Raw genomic sequence first — 15,739 nt, forward strand, 5'->3', positions numbered from 1 at the left:
TGTACATTCGGAGGCCACTCTCACAGGGGCGCCTCGGGACTTCTTGGAAGCCATGGCTACCTGGGAGCTGCACCTTATTCCAACCGGGCCCACCCATGTAGCCGTTCATGCACTCGACCTTGTTTACATCTCAGGAGAGGAGGGGAATAATCTGAAAGTGGGGGGTACATCCATCACCACCTTGTCATGGTCAGATCATTACTTGGTAAGAGTGGACCTCTCAATGCCACAAGCCCTCCGCAGGAGTAGAGGACCCACTAGGATGGTCCGCCCCAGGCGTCTGATGAATCCAGATGGATTCATGAATGTGCTTGGTGAGTCCTTGGTGCATGCACACGAGCACTTGGTTGAGACTCTGGTGGAGAGATGGAACACTGCAATCACTGGGGCAATAGACCGGGTGGCTCCAAAATGCCCTCTCCCCTGAATAGAGCTCAGACGGTGCCATGGTACAATCCACGGCTGTGAACTCTGAGGCGGGAGGTGAAACGGCTAGAGCGCCGGTGGCAGAAATCTCGCTCTGATGACGATTGAACACAGGTTAGAGTGGCAGCAGCAGCCTAACATGTGGCGATAGGGGCAGCAAAAAAGGATTTTTATGCTGCCTCTATTGCGTCCGCAAAGTGCTGTCCCAGGAGGTTGTTCCAAGTAGTCCAGAGCCTGGTCGGTCCAGTTGCTCCAGATCTGATGGAACAGTCTAAGACCTCCTGTGATAAATTGGCAAGGCACTTTGCAGATAAAATCGATCGTAAACAGTGCTATTCCATGCGCTGTGGATACAGTGAGTGAGCCAGAGTCGGCCAGGGGCATCTTGGCGGGTTGGGATCGGTTCCAGGTTCTTCCATCCAAGGAAGTGGACAAGGTGCTTTCAACCTTAAAGCCTACCACCTGCTTACTTGACCCTTGCCCGTCATGACTCATTATGAGCTGTAAAGATAGACTGAGCAAGGGGATTAAGGCGGTGGTAAACACGTCCCTGGAAGAGGGAATAATGCCATCAGCCCTAAAGGAGGCAATAATAAAACCAATTCTAAAGAAGCCCTCCTTGGATCCCCAAGATTTGAACAACTTTCGCCCAGTCTCAAATCTACCATTTCTGGGCAAGGTGGTGGAGCGGGTGGTGGCAAAGCAGATGCAAGCGCACTTGGAGGAAGCAGATTACCTTGATCCATTTCAATCCGGCTTCAGGCCTGGATATGGGACTGAAACAGCCTTGGTCACCTTGGTGGATGATATGAGGAGGGCGTTGGATAGGGGCAAATGCACCTTCCTCGTCCTCCTGGATCTCTCAGCGGCTTTTGATACCATTGACCACGGTGTCCTCCTGGACCGCCTGGAGAGGCTGGGCATAGGGGGCACTGTAATGCAGTGGTTCCATTCCTTCCTCTCTGATAGGTACCAGAGGGTGGCACTGGGGGATGAGGTCTCGGACCCATAGCCTCTCACTTGTGGGGTACCGCAGGGTTCCATCCTCTCCCCGATGCTGTTTAACATCTATATAAAGCTGCTGGGAGCTATCATCAGGAGATGTGGGCTGCAGTGTCATCAGTATGCAGATGACACACAGCTCTATCTCTTGTTCAAGTCTTCACCGGGGTTGGCTGTGGAAACCCTGTCCATGTGCCTGGAGTCGGTGAATGGCTGGATGGGAAGGAATAAGCTGAAGCTGAACCCTGACAAAACTGAGGTACTGTTCGTAGGAGACAACAGAAGGCTGGGGGATGTTAACTTGGTGCTTAATGGGGTACAAGCGGTTGGAGGGAGGTGCCCAGAATGACAAAACAAAAAGATAAAAAGTCACAATTTTATTCCGTTTATGCAATTAAAATATGTAAAAAGCCTGACGCGTTTCGGCTAATCAAATCTAGCCTTCATCAGGGGATGCTTGTTTCAATTTTCTTCAAAATGATGATAACGTTGGTCTTGTTCAAAAGAATACAAGTAGTCAGTAATACGTTTGTCAGAGGGAGGGGGGAGGAGGGGATTGGAGGAGCATGGGGGAGGGGGAAGGAGAAAAGAGGAAGGGGATAGGAGGGAGGAGGAGTGGAGGGAAGTTTTAATCATTTGCATGCTTTTTGAGTTCAATGAGATTTACTCCTGTGCAATCATGCTTATGATAGGTGAAACTGACCTGGGGGAGGAGCAGAGAGGGGGAGGAGCAGGGCAGGAATGGGAGGGGGGAGGAGATTGGGTTGTTGGGCACTAGGCAGAGGGGAAGCCCCTTTCCAAAAGGAAAACATTGTGAACAGTATCTTTTTCAGCGTTTCCCCCACTTTTTTATTTTACAGCAGGCACATGTAGTCTCCCACCCAAATTTAAATTAAAGGTGTCCCTGGCGATATCCACACCAGACCTTTATTCCACTTTAGACATTGATGGCTTCCCCCAAAGAATCCTGGGAAATGCAAGGTATCCTTTGCAAGTAATAAAGAAGCCCCAGAACTTTACTGTGTGCAATCATGAGCAACTCTGAGCCTATGGAGAGCGCCTTTCCACCTCTCTCCCCTCATAATTCCACCTCTCTCCCCTTAAGTTACACTGATTTACTTTTTAAAATGTTTATTGTATTGGATTGATGATTGTATTTTAGTATTATTTTGTTATTCATTGTATTTTTATGCTGTTTTATGTTCACCGCCCAGAGAGCTATTGCTAGTCGGGCGGTATATAAATTTAATAAATAAATAAATAAATAAATAAATGTAGTTTGGGAAGGGTGCTGAGAGTTGCAAGGAGAGGCCCTGTTCCCCTCACAGAACTTCAATCAGAGCGGCTGACTGTTAAACCTCTCTGTCCACTGGAACTTTGTCAGGGAAATAGGAGTCTCCTCTCAGCACCCTTCACAAACTACACTTCCCAGGATTCTCTGGGGGAATCCATGACTGTTTAAAATGGAATAAATATCTGGCGTGGGCGTGGCCCCTGATTAGCCAAGCCAAACAGCTGTGAGTCTGGCTTTTAGAACATTGACAGCTGGTTCTTACTGAGCATGTCTGGGCTTATCATTGAGTTTAATGTTAAATTGCTTAAATTAATTTAGGCATTTTTTTAACTTTTAAACTGCAGAAAATGAAGGTCAGAGTATGGGGCAAAGTCAGTAATAGTATTACAGGTACTTTGTGAACATGGCTGATTTTTAATTAATTTCAACAAATTATGAGACGGCTGACAGAAGAAAGTCCAACAGGGGGTCTGGATTTTTCTCTCTGCTTGTACAGTTTGAACTCTTGGTTCTCTCTGACTGAGTGTATCACCATGAAAATTTAGAGGTTTGTCAAGCAAGCATTTCTGAGTTCAGGACTATAAGTTTTGTAAGTTTTTGTTGTGAAATGAGCTTATGGGAAGTATCAATGACATGAGGGGTATTTTCAATTTAACGTTGTGGAATGTGAAAAATCCATGCTGACTATAGTAGACAGCCACTCTCGTGGCTGTACAATCCCTCCCTTCTTCCCAGAAGGAGCCCAGGGCGGCAAACGAAAACACTAAAAGCACTTTAAAACATCCTGAAAACACAAGACTTTATAACATATTAAAACAAAACATCTGTAAAAACACATTAAAACAAATCATCTTACAAATATATTTAAAAACAACTTTAAAAACATTAGAAAGGAATTCCAGCAGAGACACAGACTGGGATAAGATCTCTACTTAAAAGGCTTGTTGAAAGAGAAAGGTGGCCCCCAGCTTTGCATACACATGCATGGTCATTGTAGGGGGCAGCAGTAGGGCCCCGAACATCACACCTGCAGCAGTCCCCATAAACCCTCTGAATGGTCCTGTAAAACTGACCATGGGGGGTACCAAAGGCACTCCTCACCCAGGGCACTGCTTATACTCACAGAAGGCAGGTAGCATCATGCTGGAGTGGTAGGATCCTCGAGAGCTCCAAACAGACAACTGCCTCTGGCTGAAGCCTTTCATCCTTCTTGGGCCAGACTGCCCGTCCCAGGCTCCAACCCTTTCCTTTTTTTTTTACAATAATTTTTATTCAAATTTTCATAAAACATACAAAACAAAATCATAAAACATTCAAAGACAAAAAACAAAACAAAACAAAAATAATTAAACAAAAAAATAAAATGTTGACTTCCCATTTGTCGCAGATCAAATCAGTTATAGGTCTACAATATATAACAATCCTGTCTCTTAAATTATATTATAAAATCACTTTCCTCTAGTAGTTATCTTAATTAATCATCAAATCTCATAAACATTACTTTATTCTTTCCACAAAAAGTCAAAGAGAGGTTTCAATTCTTTAAGAAATATATCTATCAATTTTTCTCCTAATAAACATGTCGATTAATCCATCTCGTTAATAATAATAATAATCTTATTGTCATAACCATAGTCCAAATAAACATATCGATTAATCCATCTCATAAAAATCTGTTAGGTCCAATAATTTCAATAGCCATTATTCCATTATCCATATTAATTCCATCTTCCATCTTCAATAGTCCTGTTAAGTCCAGTAATTTCAGTGTCCAATCTTCCATTATCAGTATTCCATAATAATCTTGCTGTCATAACCATAGTCATATAATAAGAGTCTGATGGGAATTTCCTCTATCCCAAATATTTTCTTGCCATCAATTCTGAATAAGTTGCTGAAATATTGTTGTAAAGTCATATCTCTGTTCTTCTTTTTTACAAAATGCACTGGCTCATCTCTTGAGAGTTTTTCCATTGTCACATGGCTGCAGTTAATTCCATAGATTTTCTCTATATCAAGCTCCATCACGTCATTCCAGTCCAGAAGATTATCCAAGCCATTGATAACTTTATCTCTAATATCTTCATTAATTTCTTCAGAGATAACGTTAAATTCCAAACAGTAGATTTTATTTCTAATATCCATAAACTCCAGATCTTTTACCAATTCCACATTTGTTCCAATCTCCAGGGCTTGTATCTTCCCTTTATTTTTTCTTTTCTCATCTCTGATCTCATTCTCCTCTCTCACAGGATCCCCTATTTCTTTAAGCTCCTGTGTCATTTGGCTCAGTTCAATTTTCAGCTCCTTACTGCCCTGTCGCAGGGTTTGTTTCGTTATCTCAATCTCATCCATTATTTTCTGAAACATAATTACTTCCAGATTCTCAGCCACTTTCTTGATTGCCATTTTTAAAACCACGAAAACAAAACAAAACAAAAATAAAGAAGAACCACTTCTTATTTCAGCAACAATTGGGTTAATATTCCAGGCTTGATGACATCACAGTATAAACAGAGCAGCCTGCCTTATCTCTCTATGTTCAAAAATACAAAACAAATTTAGTTCCCAGCATCAAAACAGTTAGTGGCGTCGTGAAGAAGCAGATTCGTCAAAATAAAATAGACCAAAAAGAGAATAGTCCCAGACAATATAATGTTCCTCGGAATAGAAATCCCTCTTCTGTTTATATCTTTAGAATGCACTTCCAGGACAGCTTTTTGCAATAGAAACAGAGATAAGCTGTTAATTTCGTGAATAACAGAGAAGAGTTATAGCTCACCCAGAAGTTCTTTAAAGCTGATTAATTTGACAAATCTCTTTTTGCTGCAACAATTTAAACCAAGTAAAAAAAATAATAGAAAGAAGGGTGCTTGCCTGTTAGTTTGTTTTCTCTTTGAAGAAAAGATAAACGTATCGCATTAAACAGATAGAGCTTGTTCGGAAGTCCGTCCGGCATTGCTGGCTGGACCTTTTCTCATAAATTAATGAAATCCAGTCCTCCCAACAAAAACAGGCTTTTGAGGTTGATCTCTACGTTTCTCCCTGCCCGGGAGAAATTTCATCAGTCAAAAAAAAAAATGTTCTGACTGATTTATATCTGAATAAGCTTCTTTTGAGGCGGGAGCCCGTCTCAAAAGCAGGCACAAGCGAAGTCACCCTTCCCGGAAGTCGGCTCCAACCCTTTCCTGAAGAGTAGAAAGCATTAAAGCAGTAGCCCACTTAGTATGCTTCAATCTGTCACCTCTCAGTCAGCTGCTGTTTTTTGTGTTGTCTGTGCTGGTGAGCAGGTACTGGAGAGTATTAGGTCCCTGGTGTAAAGGGGACCAGTTCTTCAAAGGAATCTGAATCAAGGATGCTGTCTCTGGGGTTCCCTGTTTGAGGAGCTCTGGCTCAAGAAATATAGAATAGTAGGGTTGGAAGGGGAGGCTGCAGTGTGACACGTTCTGGGCCAGCGTTGGGTGCAACACTTCCACAGGTTGCACTGTTGGTCTTCCTGATCCAGCTGACTCCTCCTCCTCTGTGTCAGAGTCCTGGCTGCTGCTCAAGGTCGATGTCTTAATAGTCCCACACCAACAGAAAGCATATGTACATGTACATACATATTCATTTGACATCTACATTGGCAAGGTTTGGAGGAATAGCAGATGACTCACCTTTTCCCCACACAGTGCTCAATATCCACAGTGCTCCCTAGCTTCCTGTAAACTTTGTGGATAAATACACATCACTCGCATCTCAGTCTTATCACCCAATATATACCACTCCAATTACCTGTGTCTTTGGTGCCAAAGCATAAACTATTCCTGCCAATCCACACTCGCTTCATATCAGCTTGGCTAAACACTGATTGTCCCCATTCTTTTCTCTTGCCCTCAACCTGAAAGACCAAAGCAAAACCCTTTGCCACCCATTTTTAAGTGATATAACTTGGCCATTTCCCCCCTATTTCTGTGAATTATGGAAAGTGTATCCCTTGATTAACAGGTCCCCCATATCAGATTTCATACTGATAGCATAAATTGTCTTAATTTTACAAGGAATAGAAGATTTAGGACATATAGTCTTAAAATCACAATTCTATTCCTTATAAAATTAACAGAGAATATCTGACACCTTAACTATGAGAGATCAGCTCTCACAGTTCAGCAATGTGCACAAACATAAATTATATTTAGTAAGTTGAACACAATCACTTTCTGCAAATATAGTGAAAGATAAGCAAATGACTAAAAGGTTCATCAGAATGAGTCTGACACCATTTAGATATGTTAAAAAAGTATCCAGAATTCTTCATACTCTGCTTCTTATAAAGATTGCCTTCCAGAGGTATAATCGTCTGGGGTCATGGGAGGGGTCATAGATCCATTACTGTTTGGGGAACAGGGTCCCAGCAAGGTCCTTATGCATGAGCCAATCAACATGAAAAGGGAGTGTGTTAGCCATTAAGAAGAGACTTTGCCCTTTCGTGCTGATGGGAGCCAATCAGAGTGAAAAGAGGTGAGTCAGCCATTAAGAAGACTCTTCTCAGTAGTTAATACACAGGGGGGGGCTTTCATGCTGATTGGCTCCTAGGGACGTCTGTTGTAGTGAAATGTGGACTTACAAGATGACAGGAAGAGCAAGGGAGATGAGGGAAAGTTGAAAGGGGACATGGCTGTGAGGGGGTGTGGCATGACTATCATGAAGGGACCCTGCACTTCTGAATTTGTTACTACACTACTGCCTTCTGTGGAGGCTTGATTCTTTCACTCAAGCACACACGCAAAGGGTCAGTTCCTACAGACACATTCATTGTTTGATGACTACAGGATCAAGTGGTAGCTTTCATATGTCAATGAACCATCAAAGAGCTATTTTTATTATCAATATTTATTTATTTATTTATTGTATTTGTATGCCGCCCCATAGCCGAAGCTCTCTGGGCGGTTTACAGTAACTAAAAACATTAAAAACAAATATACAAATTTAAAACACATCTTTTAAAAACAATTTAAAACACAATTAAAAAAAATTAAAACAATTTAAAAACACATGCTAAAATGCCTGGGAGAAGAGGAAAGTCTTGACCTGGTGCCGAAAAGATAACAGTGATGGCGCCAGGCGCACCTCGTCAGAAAGGTCATTACATAATTTGGGGGCCACCACTGAGAAGGCCCTCTCAATAAAAGCAGTTAACTCATGTGAGCAGTGTAACATAGAGTAATGGATGCTCATAGGATCACAGTCGCTTCCCATGAACAGGAGAACTGCAAACTAAAGCTTTCTTTGTCCTGAGTCCTGACATTACATTGCTCACGTAGGTAGGCCCAATCACATGCACAAATGAGCTGGCTATTGACTGTGGAAACAGACTTCAGGGTAAGCACCATAGATAGAACTTTTATATCACCTCACATCTTCTCAAGTTCAATGTTTTTCAGAAGAACAAGTTCACACATCTAGCTACCAGTCAAGTGTTGATAAATGAAGAGAAATCAAATTGAGGTATATGTGGTATATGCAAGAGTAGTTTACAATAGTTAAGAGAAGTGGGAGGTTTAGAAACACAGTGTGCTTTATCTATGTATGTTTACTCAGAATTAAATCCCATTGTGTTCAGTGGGATTTACCTCCATAACACTGCAGTCTAAGGCCTGGTTCACACATAACACTAAGCCATTGTTTGTTTAACAAATCACCAGTTTACCATGAATTGTTCCATATCAAGTAAAATATAGTTGTTTCAATAAGGTTTGTGTATTTTCCCGTTGCTCTTGCCTCATGTCTATGTTGTTTAGTGAGCATCTAAGGTAGGATAGTATGGGTTGAGGAAGGGTGCTGGGTTCACTTGTTAACCAAACCATAGTTAAAATAACTTCAGATAATGGTTGGCAGTAAACAAATGATAGTTAAGTTGCTGGGCAAAGTTCACACATAACACTAAATGAAATGGACTGCCTTCAAGTCGATTCCAACTTATGGCAACCCTATGAATAGGGTTTTCATGGTAAGTGGTATTCAGAGGGGGTTTACCATTGCCTTCCTCTGAGGCTGAGAGGCAGTGACTGGCCCAAGGTCACCCAGTGGCTGTGTGGGGATTTGAACCCTGGTCTCCCAGGTCATAGTCCAGCACCTTAACCACTACACCACACTGGCTCTCACACATAACACTAAGCCATGATTTAATAAACTATGGTTTAATGTTATGGGCAAACCAGGCCTAAGTTGCAGTGAGAAGATTGACCAGTAAAGCTCAATACGACCTCTGCAATATAGACTTTTATGGCAGACACTTCCCACTTCGGATATTACATTAAAAGTAAAGGTTCAGAAACCTGAATGATGTTCTGTTGAAATGTCTTTTAAATGCCTCAGTTGTTGTATTCAGGTATACAAAGATCTAACACATTAGCAAAAATGTAAAGCAGCCCTAAATTAGTTTTATGTGTTTGTTGTCCTTTCAACTCTCCACTCCCACAACACACTTTTTTGTATTAAAATGTTCTTGTTTAATAATGATGTTTCTGTCACAAAAATTGAACTGGTTTTCTGTTAATCCATTTGGCTGTGTGTCTATGCAGGAAGCCTTCCAAATCTATCAGCCTTGTAAAAATTCCTTTGAGAAGTAATGGTGGGTTTTAAATTCATTTTAGCATATGGAATATGTGAACTGCATATCAGACTCCCTTTGTTCACACTTTACAATTAATTTGCTACAGCGGCTGCCAGAAGTGGAGTCCTAAGGAAGAAAATATTAGCGTTTTCACCTTGATGGGCTGTCTTGTACTAACATTTGAACTAGAATATTTCAGCCATTATGGCTAAGATGTCCTCAGAGAAACAGGGATATGTAGAGGGGAAAGTTTGGATCCCTGGTAAAGCACTCCACCTGACACTGCACTTCAGACAGGTGAGAGGTGTCTCTCCCAACAGACATGGCTCCAAATTTCTCATTTTCTTTCAAGTCACCTGAAGCAGTGCAGGGGAAGCATTGGGAGGAAATAAAATGATTTAGTTACCATTTATCTATCCAGTCATTCCTATTTAGCATCTTTTCTCCTCTGAAGAACTGTGGTGATATTTTCTCTTGTGCCTCCAGGAGAATTAAATATTTTATCGTCCAACTCCTCAGGGTGAAATTTTGGCTTCACTCCTTATCTACAAAAGAGAAGCAGGGAGAGTACAGACTAGCAAGGATGTTCAAGAAGCTGGCTGCCTAGAAAAGGAAAACAAGCTATTTAGTGGGAATTTACAAAATCATATTAAAACTCCTTAAACTCCTTTTTGCCTCTGTACATACTGCTCTGTGACTTGAAATTAAGAAAACTGGATATATAATTATTGATTTCAGTTCTCCAAGTGCCAGTCTTTATGCAGACAAAATGGTACCAGTCATGCACAAAAGGAAGGTATCAGTAGGTTCATGGGAACGCAAAGGGTTGCAGAAGTACAAAAATCTTTAGGAAAAAATCCTGAGGAGGACAACATTTCCTGCCCCCCCTAAAAGCCCTCAATGACTGAACTTGCTCAGTGGGCATGAAATGCTGATTGATCATTGAGGAGAAAGAAAACTGTGTAGACAGAGAAATAGTATGTATAGAATCCTGAACAGGAGCACTCCAGACACTGCAACATTTTGTTGCAGGTTCCACATGTAATTAATGTATTAGACAAAGCAAAATACTGGAAATTAGCACACATGTTAGTGATCTTCTAACCTCATTGCTGTTCTGTATCTGTCACCTTGGTATTACCATTGCACCGCCATTTACATAGTCGAAAAGATTATCCACAGAAATATTGAGGGATGTGAGGTCTATGAGTTGTTACTACAGGTCATTAGCAACCCATTCTACCCACCATTACATTTAGAATTCTAGGGAGGAGAAGAGCCCCCTTGCTCCTCCCCTGAAGACACCCTTGATAGCTGGTGTCAGCAGCATATGGTCATTCGGAAGTGTAGGATTTTACCATGCCACCCGTAAAGAATTTTGAGGCCCAAATCTTACCTTCAGTGGCATAGGAGCAGTTGCAGCACGGCTGTTCTTATGCTGTTGCCAGTAACATGTGAAGCAATCTGGTCACATGAGGAGATGGCAATGAAATGATTACTTCCTACACTAGCATCACCAGGCACCCATGAAGTGCTTGCATGAGAAGGTATAACAGAGTCAGCCCATCCACGTGAACTCCTGCATTACTGAAAGACTATGTACATTTAAAAAATGGAAGACAAGGAGTGCAGTGAGGCCTTCCATCAAGAACGGGAGAAACAGCAGTTTTGTGAAAACGAGATTACACACACACCCTTCTCCAAAAGGAACTTTTGCAGATGCAATATAATGCAAAACATTTTGGCTGAATGTTATAATTTGTATAGAAGATACCATAAAGCATACAAAGCTATACTACTATACTACCTCAGAGTAAGTCACAAAGGATGTCATATAGCCCATCCTACCTTGCAGGAGAGTAGCTGTACTCAAGCCCATTTGTCAAACCATCTTTAAAGTAGCAGGCCCATCCACCACCTCACCATCATCCACAACAGACCTTCCACCCACCACATCCCAATTATCCTACACAACCCAGACACATATGCCACAATACAAACAGAAAATAGGTATATACTGACAAAAAAATGCTGTCAAATATCAGAAGACCGGTCTTAGGACCAAAATACTTAGCAGTGCTTAAGAAGAGCTCTGCTAAATCAGACTTAGTGCCCATCTATCCAGCATGCTGTTTCTTGTAGTGGCCAACCAGATGTCTACAGGAAACACACAATCTGAGTATAAAGAGAATAGCTCTCTCCTGCTATTTGTCCTCCAGCAACTGGTATTCATTTTAATATAGAGATTTCATATCTCCATCATGGCTTTTATTTATTTATTTATTGCACTTGTATACCGCTCCATAGCCGAAGCTCTCTGGGCGGTTTACAGCAATCAAAAACATTAAAACAAATATACAATTTAAAACACATATTTTAAAAACAATTTAAAACACAATTTTAAAATTTAAAACAATATAAAAACAATTTAAAACACATGCTAAAATGCCTGGGAGAAGAGGAAAGTCTTGACCTGGCGCCGAAAAGATAACAGTGTTGGCACCAGGTGCACCTCGTCAGGTTTGCCACTGATAGATCTGTCGTTATTTTATCCACTTTTTAAAGCATTTAAACATGTATGCATGTCTATGGCAGTAAATTTATATACATAAAAAATGTAAGTGCCATGCTATACTTGGCAGTGCCACAGAGAGGTGGCATTGTGAACTGATGCATGAATATTTCCACTACCACCCACCTGCATGCCGCTCACACCACTTGCCACTGTTTACCTTGGCAAGCAGGCAAAGAGGTAGCAGCAGCCTTGGTGAGTGAATGGGTGGCCTAGGTGTGGTAGGTGACTATGACGCAGTGGCAGCCTAGGTGAGTGCAGAGGCATGATGGGAGGCCAGTGTGTGGCCTAGGAGCGTGGTGTAGGTGGTGGCAGCAGCCTGGGCAGGTGGATGGGAAGCCGATGTGCAGCCTAGGTGTGCTGCACTGTGGCAGTGTTCAGGGTGGGGTGGGACAGCAGTGGTGGAGGAACAGGTCAGGCAAACAGATTGGTGGCGGTGCCTAAGGGGATGGGGGTTGGTGAGCGGGGGGGGCAAAGCCCCCCAGTTCAATAAATTAATTATGCAATGTGTGAAGACGTATTTCCTTTTGTAAGTACTGATCAGTTTCAATCAAATTGCCAATCAATTTCATTGGGTGAGCAGGAATGCTCAGCATTATGAAAGAGAGGAAATGTTTTTCTATGCACTTTCTCTACACTATGCATAATGTTATATACCTCTAGTATGTTTTTCACACTTAAAGAATCTATTATAATGCTTGAGAGTCAATTTTATACAAGGAAAGTTTTTCTTGCTTGAAGCAGCCTTCAAAACAATGCCTTTTTTTTACTTCACTTGTGCAGCCAGTCAACTAACACAGAATAAAATCTTCATAATGAACCCAGGGCAGAAAAGAGATGTATAAAGAAGACATAAGATTCAGGGGGAAACTCACAAAATAAAAGTACTTCTTCATATAGTACATAGTTGAACTATGGAATTCACTCACATAAGAAGTAGTGCTGGCCAGTAACTTGGATGGTTTTAAAAAAGGATTAGACAAATTCATGGAGGAGAAGGTTATCAATGGCTACTAGTCATGATGGCTAAGTTCTGTCTCCACTGTTGGGGGCAGTATGGCTCTGAATACCAGTTGCTGGGAATCACAGGTGGAGAGAGTGCTGCTGTGTTCAGGTCTTGCTTGGGGGATTATCATAGGCATCTGGTTGGCCACTGTGAGAACAAGTTGCTGACCGGATGGGCCACTGGCCTGATCCAGCAGGCTTTTCTGATGTTCTTTTGTTACGTTGTTATGGGCGGATGTCCAGGGGCAGGCAAAAGACATGGGCTAGGGAACCTGTGGCTCTCCAGCTGTTGTTGGACTACAGCTCTCATAATCTCTGACCACTGGCCATGCTGGCTGGGGCTGATGGGAGCTGGAGTCCAACAACATCTGAAGAGCACCAAATTCCCCATCTCTGCAACAGACAAAGAGTCACAGGCCTCTGTGATGCAGTTAAATTGCTCTGACAGAAGTGCCCACCAGTTTGTCAGAAGCCTCTTCTGTCTTCCTTTCCTCAAGTCGGTGAGCAATGAGGCAGAATAATCAAAGTAGCCACACATGTGCTTCATTCGAGGTGCAATTGGGATTAGGAAACAGATCTTAACAGTGACACTTTAAGTAGACAGAGTTCAGGCCAAGACAGAATAGTGACTGGTGGTTCTTGTTGGTGTCCTAAAAGCATTATTTCCCTCTTGGTCAAAATTACCACTTCCATTTCTGGTCATTTGAGGAAGTGTCTTCTTGTTGTTGCTTTATGACATTATACGCAGGTGGCTGCTACCTCATACCAAACCCACAGATTGGGCTTTGGTACTATTCCCCTTATCACTGCACATTTATTGTAAAAGAAAACTGCACCTTCAAATGAAACTACTGAATGGAAAATAATTTGAGTTGGTTGGCATTTCTTTTCTTTTTAAACATACTGTTTATTCACCCTCAGAATAAACAGGTTAAATGTTTATCACAGAAATCTTATTAGCTCAGGTATTGCTCCTGTTTTTATATTAGATAGACAGTTACCTATAAAGAGTAATCTTTCTATCTAGGTGGTTTTCATGTCCATAGAAACAAACAAGGAGTAATGATCTCCTAAATACCTTTCAGGGCTGTGGAGCCAGATGATACAGATGTGTGTTCATAAATGTAATGTTATAATTAGCTATTACGTGCAGAGCAAAGGGCTGCCTAACATGAGCAAGAGATGGGCTGGAATAACAGAACTGGGTCCCATAAGAATGAGGGTCATTTTTTTCCAGCTAAAATACTATGCACACTAAGGACACAGTCCAAATCCCCCTCCCCCGCTAGTGGCAGGGCATTACAGAGCAATGGGACCACTGCTCTATTTGAAGCTCTGCTGCACGCAGTGGCCAGGATGGAAAGGGGGAGCAGGAAGATCAGAGCTGGCGCAGCAAAGTGAGCCGAGATTGGTCCCAGTGCTGTCACACAGCTGCAGTGAAACTGTCCTGGGAGCCATCTCAGCCCTTCCTGCCTTGGGCTGCCCCATATTGGGGCTTTCTAATGGCTACAACCAACAGGGATCCAATCAGTAGCATGCCCACACACTTGGCAGCCTGCAGTAGACTGGCTAAGATGGCAGAGCTGAACGGAGGGAGGCACCAGTTTTTTAGAGCTGGAAGGAGGGACACCTCCCAATGCAACCTTCCTTCCAGTTTGGTACAAGTGGGATTTGGAATTAAATTCTGAGTAAACGGGCATAGGGTTGTACTGCATGTTTCTTAACAGGACCAGCATCAGCGTCTGGCACCCATGGGAAGCTGCTGGGGCTCCTGTACATTGGAGGGGCCTACTAATGCTGATGCCTGCCCTGGGCTCTCTCAATAGGCAATGGTCATGTTATTTTAAATTTCCTACCATGCTGTCAGAGCACCTGACATAGCATTGTTTTATTGTGGGAGATTTTAAATATTTTATGTATTTATTCCGTCTATATCCCACCATTCCTCCCAAAGGAGCCCAAGGTGGCTCAAATAGTGCAGGTATCTGCAATTACAGCCAGATAAGTTCTTGGTCAGGTGGGACTACTGACAGGCCCAGTGCCAGCAGGTGGCCAGGTTGAGCAGTGACTGAGGGCCCCTGGGGCTGGGCGGATGTAGCTCCCACTCTGTGATCCATGCTAGCATTGAGTTGCAGAGTGTGCACCCTGTGACTCAATGCTGGTGCGGACTGTGAAGCAGGAGCCACCCTCCCAGCCAACACCCCCCCACACTGGCTGGCCAGGCCTGTTCCTGCATTGCCATGTCAGCCCGCTGTGCTTGCATGCTTACCATCACCCCAAATGGTAGCAGGGGCATCAACACGCACTCACCACCATCTTGGGTGATGGGAGGTATGTGTGCGCAGCACACTAAGACACGGATGCAACTGGGCCTATTTAAGGCAGAGGCAGTAGTGCTGTTGCATTGCCACTGCCTTCGAGGGCTTGTTGTAGTCTGGTGCCCAACGGCCTGCTGCAGTCTGGTGCCGGCCCTGCCTACTGATATGAGAGGAGGCCTAGAGAGGACACCTTGCCTGAGGGCTTCCTCAAACCTGAAACCAACCCTGTTTCTTACAATCTGAAATTGGCAGGACTGCTTACCTATAGTCCCAAATTTGAAATACAGCTCAAAGGAAAGGATAAGGGGTTGTCTGAATATATCAAGATGAAACAAAGATCAGTGGCATTTCTTATATGCAGTTGATCTTACCTGTATGAATCAAATATAGCCATATGTCACTGAAAAACTTAAACTCCACAGTTCTTGCCAACTGAAATGTAAATTGAACAGAAGCTAAAACTGTCTTATTTTCTAGCAATTGATGTTAGTCTTTAAACACTTATAGGTTCCCTTATATGTATCAGT

This window comes from Rhineura floridana, chromosome 5 (assembly GCF_030035675.1).
Source record: "Rhineura floridana isolate rRhiFlo1 chromosome 5, rRhiFlo1.hap2, whole genome shotgun sequence".
In the NCBI taxonomy this organism is placed as follows: Eukaryota; Metazoa; Chordata; class Lepidosauria; order Squamata; family Rhineuridae; genus Rhineura; species Rhineura floridana.